General features: G+C 44.5%; 1 long non-coding RNA gene across 1 annotated transcript in view; it reads right to left on the reverse strand.

Annotated features, from left to right (window-relative positions):
* Positions 1-1,183: 1,183 nt before the first annotated feature.
* LOC122548329 overlaps positions 1,184-13,969 on the reverse strand; it is a 25,917-nt gene continuing 13,131 nt past the window's right edge. Inside the window, exons 2-3 of the long non-coding RNA XR_006311213.1 lie at positions 4,496-4,713; positions 1,184-1,935 (exon numbers count right to left, since the gene is read on the reverse strand). This is a non-coding gene — a long non-coding RNA (uncharacterized LOC122548329). The remainder of the gene's footprint in view (positions 1,936-4,495; positions 4,714-13,969) is intronic.

The raw sequence follows: 13,969 nt of genomic DNA on the forward strand, positions 1-13,969 counted from the left end.
GAGACCAGAACTGCACATAGTACTCCAGGTGTGGTCTCACCAGGGCCCTGTACAGCTGCAGAAGAACCTCTTTGCTTCTATACTCAATCCTTCTTGTTATGAAGGCCAGCATGCCATTAGCCTTCTTCACTAACTGCTGTACCTGCATGCTTTACCTTCATTGATTGGTGTACAAGAACACCCAGATCACTTTGTACTGCCCCTTTACCTAAATTGATTCCATTTAGGTAGTAATCTGCCTTCCTGTTCTTGCCACCAAAGTGGATAACCAGACATTTATCCACATTAAACTGCATCTGCCATGCATCTGACCATTCACCTAACTTGTCCAGGTCACCCTGTAATCTCCTAACATCCTCATCACATTTCACCCTGCCACCCAGCTTTGTATCATCAGCAAATTTGCTAATGTTATTGCTAATACCATCTCCTATATCATTAACATTTTTTGTAAAAAGTTGCGGTCCCAGTACTGATCCCTGCGGTACCCCACTGGTCACTGCCTGCCATCTGAAATGGAGCTGTTTATCAGTACTCTTTGTTTCCTATCAGCCAACCAACTTTCAACCCAAGTTAGTACTTTGCCCCCAATACCATGCGCCCTAATTTTGCTCATTAACCTCCTATGTGGGACTTTATCAAAAGCTTTCTGAAAGTCCAGGTACACTACATCTACTGGATCTCCCTCATCCATCTTCAGAGTTACATCCGCAAACAATTCCAGATGATTAGTCAAGCATGATTTCCCCTTCATAAATCCATGCTGACTCTGACCTATCCTGTTACTATTATCCAGATGTGTCGTAATTTTGTGTCGTAAGAGGAAGGATTTCCTCTGGAAGTCCTCATGAAGTTTAGTGGCTTCAGGTTAAACACGGACAAGCAAACCTCCTTCTGATTAGCATGTACCAGCCTCCCTGGGCTAATGAATCAGTGCTCCTCCACGTTGAATGGCACTTGGTGTACGGCGAGAGGTGGAAAAGTTTATATGGAACACAAGGTTTCTCTCTGGTGTCCGTAAAATATTCCAAGGCACCATTCTGAAGAGGAGGCTGTGGGTTTGCCTTCCTGCCCTGACCACTTTTTATTCTTCAACTCATGATGTTCTGATTCAAAGGAAAGACAATCTACCAATGAGCCAAACCTGTCATTTACCTCAAACCCAGTTTATTAGGGCTGCATCTATTTCTGTCTTTGATTCAGGGATCAAAGTGTAAACACTGGGAACTGGCTCATGGGATCCAAGTTGAAAAGGCTACAAGCTCTGTTACTCCAATCATTTTAATTGGTACTTTCACAGCCAGCAGAGTGAGAGAGAAAGCATCCCCACCGCAGACTTCCAAACTAAAAGCCTGGAAATGAAAGAGTTTTATGAACAATCCCACTCAATATTCAATCAGCCTTTTCACATCTGTAAAAAAACAAAGCATTTGGGGTTAGGTAATGACAGAAATTTAAATGAGGAACAGTATTACCGATTTGAGAAGCGAAAAGGAAATTGTGATGTTAATCTGTTTGGACTCGATTCATACTTTAAATCCCTCGCATTGAACAGGGGGGTCCCAAGAGTGATCAGGGAATACGATTCCGAACTAATCCCTTCACTCAGACTGAGCCGCTCCTTTCATTACACAGGCAGCTTCAGAACTGTTGCCCTTTCACTTTGGAGGTGAAATTAAAAAATAAAACGAGGGAAGTAAAAGTGGACATTGTAAAAATAAGGGAAAGTATCACATCTCTACACCACAGACACAAAAAGAGACACCTTCTGCAGTGGCAGTTTAAAGCTGTTAAAAATCATTCTAATTCCCTTCAGAGAACAAAAAATCATAAGAAAAGGAAATAGAAAGAGAACTTTAGAGATTCCTTGGATTTCCAATCCTCCTTTTCTGTTCCCACATCTTTCCAAGATGCCAAGTTCTGTTCTTTTCACATCTGTAAATAAACAAAGCATTTGGGGTTAGGTAATGACAGAAATTTAAATGAGGAACAGTATTTGAATATTTAGCTCTGAGCCCAGGTCACTGTGTAACCTTTCTGTAAGGTATGAGATTGGAGTGTCATTTGTGCTATTAATTAATCTATCCGGTCAGAAATAATTCATGAATACATAACAACACATCTCTAGATTTGTCTTTTTGACCATTTCCCTACTCTGACCCTATTGACTGCTGACGTGGAGGAGCCAATGTTGGTCTGGGGTGGACAAGGTCAGAAGTCACATGACACCAGGTTACAGTCCAACAGATTTATTTGAAATCTCAAGCTTTCAGAGATTCACCTGACAAAGGAGCAGCACTCAGAAAGCTTGTGATTTCAGATAATCCACTGATCTTTGTATGTTCTCTTCCTGGTTATAATCTACATCACGATTTTGTACGATTGTCTTGTCCCCTCTCATTAATTTTCCAAACTCTCTCCCACCCCTGAACAATTTAGTTTAAAGCCCTCACTACAGCCTTGTGAGATTCACCAGGACAGTGGTCCTAGCTCCATTCACACTGAAGCTTGCTCTAACTGCTCCGATTTTGCCCGAGATTGGTGCCAGGAGTCTAACCCCATTTCTGTTACTTCAATCTTTGAGATATATGTTCAACTCTGAACTTATTCATTCTCTGGCAGTTTACTTGTGGCTCAGGCAATGATGCAGAGATTACACCTTCCCCAGTTCTACTTTTTAAAAAATTTTAGCTGCTCATACTGTCATCAGAACCTCATTCACGTTTTTATCCCACATGGATCATTCCCCCACGTTCTGAGTTCGTGCCCAGATTTGAGGCAACATCCCAAGATAGCTTCTAAGACTCAGCTGTCGAGGGTAGTATCCCTCCTGACTATACTGTACTGCACCTCTTAAAAAACACCAGAGCCATACCAGACCATGTTGGATGGCACGGTGGCTCAGTGGTTAGCACTGCTGCCTCAGCGCCAGGGACCTGGATTCAATTCCGCCCTCGGGTGACTGTCTGTGTGGAGTTTGCACATTGTATGGGTTTCCTCTGGGCGCTCCAGTTTCCTTCCACAATCCAAAGATGTGCAAGTTAGGGTGGATTGGCCATGCTAAATTGCCCATAGCATTCAGGGATGGGAGGGGTAGGTGGATTAGCCATGGGAAATGCAGGGTTATAGGGATGGGGTGGGTCTGAGTGGAATATCCTTTGAAAGCTTGGTACTAACATGATGGGCTTACTGGCCTTGCTTCCACACTGTAGGGATTTGATTCTCATCAATGAAAAACACCATGAAGTTGCTGTCTTGTTTTTGAGAGGGGACAGGTGCTGGTTTCATCTGAAGGTCATCACGCCTCAGCTGAGGGGAGAGGTTGAGAAGGCAAGACATTGCTGCTGAACAAAGAGACCTTGGAGTGCAGGTTCATAGCTCCTTGAAAGTGGAGTCAGACGGGATAGTGAAGGCATTTGGTATGCTTTCTTTTATTGGTCAGAGTATTGAGTACAGGAGTAGGGAGGTCATGTTGCGGCTGTACAGGACATTGGTTAGACCACTGTTGGAATATTGCGTGCAATTCTGGTCTCCTTCCTATCGGAAAGATGTTGTGAAACTTGAAAGGGTTCAGAAAAGATTTCCAAGGATGTTGCTAGGATTGGAGAATTTGAGCTACAGGGGGAGGCTGAACAGGCTGGGGCTGTTTTCCCCGAGCATCGGAGGCTGAGGGGTGACCTTATAGAGGTTTATAAAGTCATGAGTGGCATGGATAGGGTGAATAGACAAGGTCTTTTCCCTGGGATGGGGGAGTCCTGAACGAGAGTGCATAGGTTTAAGATGAGAGGGGAAAGATTTAAAAGGGAACCATGGGGCAACTTTTCACACAGGGGGTGGTGTGTGCATGGAATGAGCTGCCAGAGGATGTGGTGGAGGCTGGTACAATTACAGCATTTAAGAGGCATCAGGATGGGTATATGAATAGGATGGGTTTAGAGGGATATGGGCCAGGTGTTGGCAGGTGGGACTAGATTAGGTTAGGATATCTGGTCTGCATGGATGAGTTGGATAGAAGGGTCTGTTTCCATTATATCTCTATGACCCTGTGACTCTATGTGTGTCTGAAACTTGTTAGAATTAGCAACATTGTTTGCAGATTTGAAAGACAAGAGAAACTTATTACCTCCACAAGGTTCACAGATTAAAACAAATAAACTTTGCCAAGCAAATGTTAATGGATATCAATATTAATACAAGCACTTTATTATATAGAGTTAATCATAATAAAGAAATTAAAAGCAAACAGATACTTCACCTCAATCCAAAATTCTTAAATGTTCATCCCACCCCAATGGCACGAATACCCTCAATAACTCAAATTAGGCATTTACCAGAAACTGGAAGATGAACAGTTTGGTCTGGGGACAGTTTCTCAGATACATATAAAAGGCAATGATTTCTTGATCCATCCCTTCCTGCCACCATGATGAGCTATTCCATACTGTCCCCCTGTTTATGAACTGCCAACTAAGCACAGGCATTGCTAGTGTCTTACCTGCAGACACCGCAGTACAGCTCAGCTCTCTCTAACTACAGAACCTCACATCAAGAACTCATTCTTTGTTGTTCCATTCATCTCCCCCCGAATTCCATATTATTAATCGGAATGTTCTTCAATTAGCGAGATTCTTAGCCAGCAGCCAGAATTTCAACTGAATCCTGATGGGAAGAGGTCAAGCAAACACAGGAGAAACTCAGCAGGTCTGTCAGCATCTGGGGACAGAGAAACAGAGTCAATCATTGAATCCCTACAGTGTGCAAAGAGGCCATTCATCCCATCAAGTCCACACCAACCCCTCTGAAGAGCACCCCACTCAGACTCAACCCCTCCCTATATCTCCCATGGCTAACCCATCTAACTGGACACTATGGACAATTTCCCACAGCCAATCCACCCTAACCCTAACGGGAGGAAACCCACACCGACACTGGGAAAACATGCAAACTCCACACAGATAGTCGCCCGAGGCTGGAATCGAACCCGGGTCCCTGGCACTGTGAGGCAGCAGTGGGTGGCACGATGGCTCAGTGGGTAGCACTGCTGCCTCACAGCGTCAGAGACCCGGGTTCGATTCCAGCCTCAGGCGACTGACTGTGTGGAGTTTGCACATTCTCCCGGTGTCTGCGTGGGTTTCCTCCCACAGTCCAAAGATGTGCAGGTCAGGTGAATTGGCCATGCTAAATTGCCCGTAGTGTTAGGTGAAGGGGAATGAGTTTGGGTGGGTTGCACTTCGGCGGGTCGGTGTGGACTTGTTGGGCCGAAGGGCCTGTTTCCACACTGTAAGTAAGTAATCTAATCTATCTAATCTAATCAGTGCGAACCACTGAGACACCCCATGTGTTTCATTAATGTTTCAGGGCCTAAAACTAGTTATACAGAACCATTCCCTGGAAACCTCTCACACCCGTGACTAAATGTTAATTGACTCCTTTCCTTTCCCATTGGTGATCTGCCAGTCAGCTTGGTTACATGATCTGTTACTAGAAGTAAGTGGCTATTTAAAATAAATATTTTCTCACAGCAACCTAGTATTTAAAGATACCATGAGTCCAATGTAAACTAAAGGGTTCTTGAAGCTTCTACAACAATCCTCAATCTGAATTGTTCCCAGATTACAACGTGGTGTATTTTTCACTTGTTCATGGGATGTGGGTATTACTTGCTTATTTGTTCCCAATTGCCCAGAGGACAGTTAAGAGTCAATCACATTGCTGTGGGTCTTTCTTCCAATTCGTTCATGGGGTGTAGGTTTCACTAGCTGGGCCCAATATTTACTAATTGTCCCTAGTTGCCCCTTGAGAAGGTGGGGGTGAGCTGCCTTCTTGAACCGCTGCAGTCCATGTGCTGTGGGTAGACCCACAATGTCCCTTAGGGAGGGAATTCCAGGATTCTGACCCAGTGACGCTGAAGGAATGGTGAGTGGCTTGGAGGGAAACTTGCAGGGGATGGTGTTCCCAAGTATCTGCTGCCCTTGTCCTTCTAGATGGAAGGTGCTGTCTAAGGAGCCTTGATGAATTTCTGCAATGCATCTTGTAGATAGTACATACTGCTGCTACTGAGTGTCGGTGGTGGAGGGAGTGGGTGTTTGTGGATGTGGGGCCAATCAAGCGACTGCTTTGTCCTGGATGGTGTCGAGCCTCTTGAGTGTTGTTGGAGTTTCCCCCATCCAGGAAAGTGGGGAGTATTCCATCACACTCCTGACTTGGATTTACTCACTGCAAGATTCCAACCCTCTGGCCTGCTGTTGTAGGCATAGTATTTTTATGTTAGCCCAGTCGAGTTTCTGGTCAGCAATATCCCCCAGGATGTTGATAGTGGGTTCATTCAATGATGGTTACATCGTCTCGCATTGGAGGTGGTCATTGCCCGGCACTTGTGAGACATGAACGTTACTTGCCATTTATCAGGAGTCACATGTCAGCCAGACCAGGTAATGCCAGCAAATTTCCTTCCTTAAAGGGCACTAATGGATCAAATGGGTTGTTGCGACGATTGACAGACATTAGATTTAACTTCTTTCATAATTTTATGGAATTTATTTCATGGTGGGATTTGAACTCATAACCCTAGAAACTTCGCCTGGGGTTAAGGATTGCTAGGCCGGAAGCTTTACCCCTATGCCACTGCTTCCAGAATGCTTAGCCCTGACCAGAAAGGACCTACTTATTGGATGAGCTGAAGTGTTTCTGATGTTCCACACGGTGAGGGAATTATTCTGATTGTGTTAAAGGGTGGGTTATTGAATTGATTAGAATTTATTGTCACGTGTACTGAGACACAGTGAAAAGCTTTGTCTTGCGAGTAATACAGGCAGATCACAGAGTTAAGTAGCATAGATAAATAAATAATAGGTAAACAGCGGCAAAAACAAAAACACAGGTACAGGCGAATGTTAAGAGTTTGTGAGTCCATTCAGTATTCTAACAACAGTAGGATAGAAACGGTTTCAAAACCAGCTGGTGAGTGTGTTCAGGGTTCTGTACCTTCTCCCCGATGGTAGAGGTTGTAGAAAAACATTGTCAGTGTGGGATGGAACTTTGAGAATGCTGGCGGCCTTTCCTTGACAGTGGGCCTGGTAGATGGATCCTATAGATGGGAGGTCAGTCTTTGTGATTGTCCGGGCAGAGTTCACCACCTCTCTGTAACGTCTCCGATCTTGAATGGTACAGTTGCCATACCAGGTAGTGATACATCCAGACAGAATGCTCTTGATGGCACACCTATAAAAGTTGGCAAGGGTATTCGCTGTCATGCCAAATTTACTCAGCTGCTTGAGGAAGAGGAGACGTTGTTGGGCCTTTGTAACCAATGCGTCCACATGAAGAGTCCAAGAAAGCTTGTTGTGCATGGCCACTCCCAGGAGCTTGACACTCTCCACTCGTTCCACCTCTGTGTTGTTAATGTGTAGGGGGGGCATGAGTAACATTCTGCTGAAAGTCAATAATGAGTTCCTAGGTTTTGCCTACATCGAGAGCTAGGTTGTTCTCAGTGCACAATTTTTCCAGGTCTTCCACCTCCCGTCTGTAGTCTGTTTTGTCGCCATCTGAGATTCGACCGACTATGGTGTTGTCATCAGCGAACTTGTAAATGGTATTAGTCTGGTATTTGGCGACGCAGTCGTGGGTATACAGTGAGTACAGTAGGGGGCTGTGTACGCACCCCTGGGGGGCTCCAGTGATAAGTGTTAGTGAGGATGAAATATTGTCCCTAATCTTCACTGATTGTGGCCTGTGGATCAGGAAACTGAGGATCCAGTTGCAGAGAGTGGGGCGGAGTCCGAGATCACTAGGTTTATGTGTCTATGCTAAATCATCAGCATGTGCCCATTAGAATGTACCTTCATGTGTCCATTAATTATAAATTAATTTATAATTAGATTAAAAATAGTGAGAAGTTAGAAACTGTCGTGCTGCACAGAAGGGTTCCCAATGTGTTGATCATTAAAATGTCAAGAGGGAGATAGGAAGTAATCAAAAATGCTAATGGAACCTGCGGCCTTTATATCTCGAAAGCTAGAACACAAGGAAATAGAAGTTGTGTTTCAATGATTGACGGCCCTGGTTAGATCACACCAGCATCACCAAGAGCAGTTGTGGTACCCAGCTAATGCTGTTTTGAGTGAACCAACAAAACTAACAAATAAATCAACGAAAGGGCTCAGCCCTTTAAAGGGACACTGCAACTAAAGAAACACCTTAACAGTGGTAAGAATGTAAAACCAGCCCATTACTCAAATGGAGAGAGATTGTAGAACTCCGATGCACAGAGGGATCTGTGTCTCCTGTGCCCTGTATCTTAACGTTAACGTGCAGGTACAGCAAGTAATCAAATAATCCTCAAGGTCACAGTGGGTCAAGCAGCACCCATTGAGAGCGAGCAAGCTAATGTTTGGCTCTAGCTGACTCTTCATCAGAGCAACTCAATGAAGACTTGAAACATGAGCTCGAGTTCTCAGCACGGATGCTGTCTGACCCGCAGTGATCTCGAGGATTTGTTGGTTTCAGTACAGGATTGCCGCAGCAAGTAATCAGGAAGATAAATGAACCGTTGTGTGGATTGTAAAGAGAATGGAATATAAAAGTAGAGGTGTTTTGTTGCAGGCAAATAGATATCGGTGTGAACACATCTGGTGTGCTGTGTACCCCAGTTTGGTTCTCCTTATTTAAAAAAGGATATAACTGCATTAGCGACAGCTCTGGGAAGGGTCATTCCACTGGTTGCTGAGATGAGATGTGATGAGATGTTTACCAAGTGAGGAGAGGTTGAGCAGATCAGGCCCATGCCAATTGGAGTATCGAGGAATGTACAAGGATCTTACTGAGATCCTGAGGGACCGTGACAAGGTGGCTGCTGAAAGGATCCTTTCCCTAAACTCAGGGACCGTGCTTTCCAAATAAAGGCATTCCCACTGATGATGAGGACCACTTACTCCACAGACTCTTTGTCTCTGGAACTTTCTCCCTCAGTAGGGAGAGGGCCACTGGATATCTTTAATGTGGAGTTGATTAACGAGGGAGTCCAGGATTATCAGAAGACAGGAATATAGAATGAGGCCATAATCAGAGCATCCAGGATGTTATTGAGTGGCAGGACGGAGTCAAGGGGCCACTGCTGCCTCCGAATTTGTATCTTTTTACATTCTTGTGTAACTTATGGGGTTGAAACCATCCCAGCTGTTTGACGTTTGACTATAAATGAGAGGCAGACCACTCAGGAACATAGCTCAGAAACACTCCCTCAATACTGCGTTGGGAATGTCACCCAGATATCCTACTCAATTCCCCAGGATACCCAGACTCTGTCTCAGAGCTGGGAGAGTTAACAACTAACCCAAGATTGCACTAAAGTGAAACATGGGTTGGTTGCTCCTTGCAACACTGCCTCCCCCAGTTGAATATTTTTCTTCATTTCCATCAGGTGGAATTGTACCAGAGACTGTACCAGAAGCACTTACTGAAGTTTAACTTTCTCTAATTTGTGTGTGCAACTTCTCTGATCCAGTTCACTTGTCTCACTGCTCCCAAATACCACAGGATATTTGAGATTCATCATGGGTTTTAGATGTAGTTATGTAGAATTATCGAGAGCAGAAACAACCTTTCGTTGCCCTCTCCACTGGACCCTCCTCCCATTCTTCCTGTCAATCCTCAGAGACCAATCAGTTTAAGGGTTGTCAGGGAATTAATGAGAACAGAGATAAAGCAGAAAGAGAATATCAGCTTCAAGTAGTGGAACAGTCTTAAAAAGCCAAGTGACCTTCTCCTGCCTATATTTCCTCTGTGCCTTATGTCCTTTGTCTAAATCTATCAGGATGTGGAGATGCCAGTGTTGGACTGGGGTGGACAAAGTTAAAAATCACACAACATCTGGTTATAGTCCAACAGGTTTATGTGGAAGCACTAGCTTTCGGAGCACTGCTCCTTCATCAGGTGGTTACGGAGCAGGGCCATAAGACACAGAATTTATTGCAAAAGATTACAGTGTCATGCAACTGAAATGATACATTGAACAAATCGGGATTGTTAAGTCTTTCATCTTTTAGAATGGGTTGCAGGTTTCGGTTCATTAATATGTAAATCCCAGAACTTCTTTCAAGTCATCTTCTTGAGATGACATAAGGTTTTATAAAAAAAGTGACATCATAGCTCAGACAATGCATTAAGGGTTGGAGGTTAGAGTCTGTCTGTATCTCAATCTTGAGTCAGACTGGTTCTGTTTCCAAAGTGGCATATACAAAATATTACATGGATTGACTGCCTGCATTCACTGCCTGCAGATTATGCATTTTTTGAGCAAAACAGAATGTATCTGCAAATATAATTCTGCAAATACAAACTCACCCCATTGACTTGTATGGGTGTGTGCGCACGTATCAGAGAAAGGGAGAGAGAGACTGAGTGAATGTGTGCATGTGAGTGTGGGTACACGTGAGAGAGTTAGTATTTGTGTGTGTGAACACTTGGTACAGTGTGTGCATGGCTGTGATGGGGTATACCCTGTGAGAGGGTGTGTGTGTGGGTGTGATGGAGTATACCCTGTGAGGGTGTGGGTGTGATGGGATACACCCTGTGAGAGGGGGTGTGGGTGTGTGTGTGTGTGTGTGAGAGATGGGGCAAACTCTGACTGAGAGTGAACAGTAGTTAAAGGCAGCAAAACATTGGAGCAGCTTACACTTTGTCAGAGTGAAAGATGTGACCAGGCAGGGAAAGACTGGAACAATTTGACATTTTGACAGAGTGACGAGGAGAGAAGGTGAGGTGACACGAGGGCTGCCAGGAAGGGTAAGTTTTCCCGCTTAAAAAGGGACTTACCTCAGGAATAAAAGGTAAGGCTTTTATTTCTTTCTTACCATTCTTTTTCATATATTTAAGTGCATTGTTTGATTTTAGTTAGTTCATATAAAGCTAAGCTTACAATGGCAGGGGACCTCAGACCCTGGCATATGCCCCTTGCTCGACGTGGGAGCTTAGGAACGTGTCTGACGTTCCTGACTCTTACACTTGCAAAAAGTGTGTCCAGCTGCAGCTCTTGTTTAACCGCATGACGGCTCTGGAGCTGCAGATGGACTCACTGTGGAGTATCCGCGATGCTGAGGAGGTTGTGGATAGCACGTTTAGTGAACTGCTCACACCGCAGGTTAGAATTGCTGAGGGAGACAGTGAATGGGTGACCAAAAGACAGAAAGAGAGTAGGAAGGCAGTGCAGGTGTTCCCTGTGGTCATATCCCTCCAAAACAGGTACACCATTTTGGATAATGTTGGGGCAGATGGTTAACCAGGAGAGGGCAACAATTGTCAAGGTCATGGCACCGTGGTTGGCACTGCTGTTCAGAAGGGCGGGAAAAAGACTCGCAGGGCCATAGTCATAGGGGATTCTATTGTGAAGGGAGTAGATAGGCGGTTCCGTGGCTAAAAACGGGACTCCCGGATGGTATGTTGCCTCCCAGGTGCTCGGATCAGGGATGTTACCGATCGGCTGCAGAGCATTCTAAAAGGGGAGGGTGAACAGCCAGTTATCTTTATGCATATAGGCACCAACGGTGTAAGAACAAAATGAGATGAGGTCCTGAAGGAAGAATTCAGGGAGTTGGGAGAGAAGTTAAAGAGGAGGACCTCAAAGGTAGTGATCTTGGGATTACTACCAGTGTCATGTGCTAGCCAGCGTAGAAATGAAAAAATAGGCAGGATGACCACGTGGCTTGAGAAATACCCTGTGAGAGGGTGTGTGTGTGTGTGTGTGTGAGAGAGAGAGAGAGAGAGAGATGGGGTATACCCTGTGTTCATATTAATAAACTGAAATCCGCATTCTAAAAGATGAATGACTTTACAATCCAGGTGTGTTCAATATATCACTGTGTGATACTGTAATCTTTTGCTATAAATTCTGGGTCTCATGATCCTGCTCCACAACCACCTGATGAAGGAGCAGTGCTCTGAAAGCTAGTGCTTCCAAATAAACCTGTTGGACTATAACCTGGTGTTGTGTGGATTCTAACTAAATCTCTCAGTGTAACCTTCCATTTCCTCTGGCCTCTAATGTTTGTCCAGTTTCCCTGTAAATGCACCTCTATTGTACACCTCAGCTTCTCCCTGTGGGAGAAAGCCAACATTCTCCAGATAAATATATCAGCCCGGAGACCCTATCGGATTTCTTGGAGTCTGTCTTATACCTGATGGCCTTTAGCTTGGCTTTTCCCCAGACGTTGAGACACTGTCGTTCTGTGAAGGCTCAATAATCTGACAGCTGTCTATTGGTCACCCCCTCAACCTTCTCTCTTCAAGGGGTTCATTGGGTTGAAAGGTCAGATGAGTGGCTGGTGTGAGCTGGGTAAAGCCAGTGTTTTGGATAATATGCCAAGATATACAAGGCAATGGGTGAACCACTGGAAAATGGGATTCAAATAGTTGCTTGTTTCTGACTGGCACATTCCCGATGGGTCGAAGGGCCTTTTCCTATGATGTAGACCTCTCTGACTCTAATCAGTGCGTATTGGAATGGCAGCACTTTGACAAGGCTGTGCACACTCCAGAAGGATGTATTTGAAAGGGATTAAATTACCAACACCACCATGCATTTATATAGCGACTTTGACGTTGTAAACATCCAAATGGTGCCTCACAAGCACACAGAGCAAATCCAGAAATAGAAACATTAGAACAGGTGACCAAAAGATCAATCAAATTATGGAGCAACTTAAAGGAGAGCGAGCTGTGGAACCAGAACATCAGACACAAATATTGAAATGACCAAGTTCAGTGATGTCCCCTCGGAGGAATGCAGAGATCAGGGGGAGTGGGATGGCTGGAAGCAGCTATGGAGTCAGGAGGGGGGTGTGAGGCAAGGGCTGGATTGGAAGATGAGGGCGCAAGTTTTAATCTTCAGATGTCAGTGAACCAGAAGCCAACGTAGACCAGAGACTGATAGGACAGACTTCCAGAATTTAGGCGGGCTGAGATTTGTGAGGAGAGGTGGAGATGTGTTAACATGGATATAATAGATCTGCTGCCCAAGGAGACTGCTTCAACTCCAGCCTACCAGATCGGAAACTCCTTTACATCACTATCACTACAAATCACAAGGGTCCACTCCATCTCTTTGACTCTATTTTTTAATCTATTTTCTTTTTCACACCTCTAACATTTAGATTAAAGTGCACAGTGTCTGCACACCCCCATGCTGTGTAACATCAGTGCAATGCACTGGCTGTGTATTTTCTGAAAGATGTTAATTATGCATGCTCTCAGTCAGACTGCTCACTGCATCTAACTGCCACTCAAAACACCATGGGCTCATTCTGCAGCTTTGAGCAAACCCAGGTACTTTGAATTATTTAAATCTCTGTTACACTTTCTGTACATCTATCCCCGAGTGATAAACGGATGAGGAGAGATCTCAGCCCTACCCCTGTGGGAGAAGAGTTAATTGCTAAGACTCACAGCACCACAAGGAGAGTTTTACTTTTCTGTCAAGTGTTTCATGTAATTTATAAACCCCTGCTGAACTATTCAACAACAGCATTTAATCAGACCGGAAGAATAATGCACACACCCAGCTGCTACTTTTCAGAGGTGTGTGTTTAAATTAAATGAATCTCCTAATTATTGGTCAGACACAACACCCAGTTACCTCTCGATGCTGTGTGGAAAAATTCTCAATTCAATCCCAGCCAATACCGAGAGAGTGCTGCACTCTCAGAGGTGTTATATTTCAATTGAGACATTAAATTGACACCATCTCAACATTTAAAGATTCCACAATACCAATGGATTGTCAATGCCTCCTGAACAGATTAATGCATGTGGAATTATCTGGTTCTGTTAAACACTACGGCCAGAAATAGGTCATTCAGCCCATCAAGTACACTCCACCATTCAATCAGATCATGGCTGGCTTTCAAAATTCTCTCCCTCCTGATACTGCCTGCCTTGCTGTGTTCCCCTCCCTCCTGATACTGCCTGCCTTGCTGTG

Source organism: Chiloscyllium plagiosum, unplaced genomic scaffold, assembly GCF_004010195.1.
Source record: "Chiloscyllium plagiosum isolate BGI_BamShark_2017 unplaced genomic scaffold, ASM401019v2 scaf_55, whole genome shotgun sequence".
Taxonomy (NCBI): Eukaryota; Metazoa; Chordata; class Chondrichthyes; order Orectolobiformes; family Hemiscylliidae; genus Chiloscyllium; species Chiloscyllium plagiosum.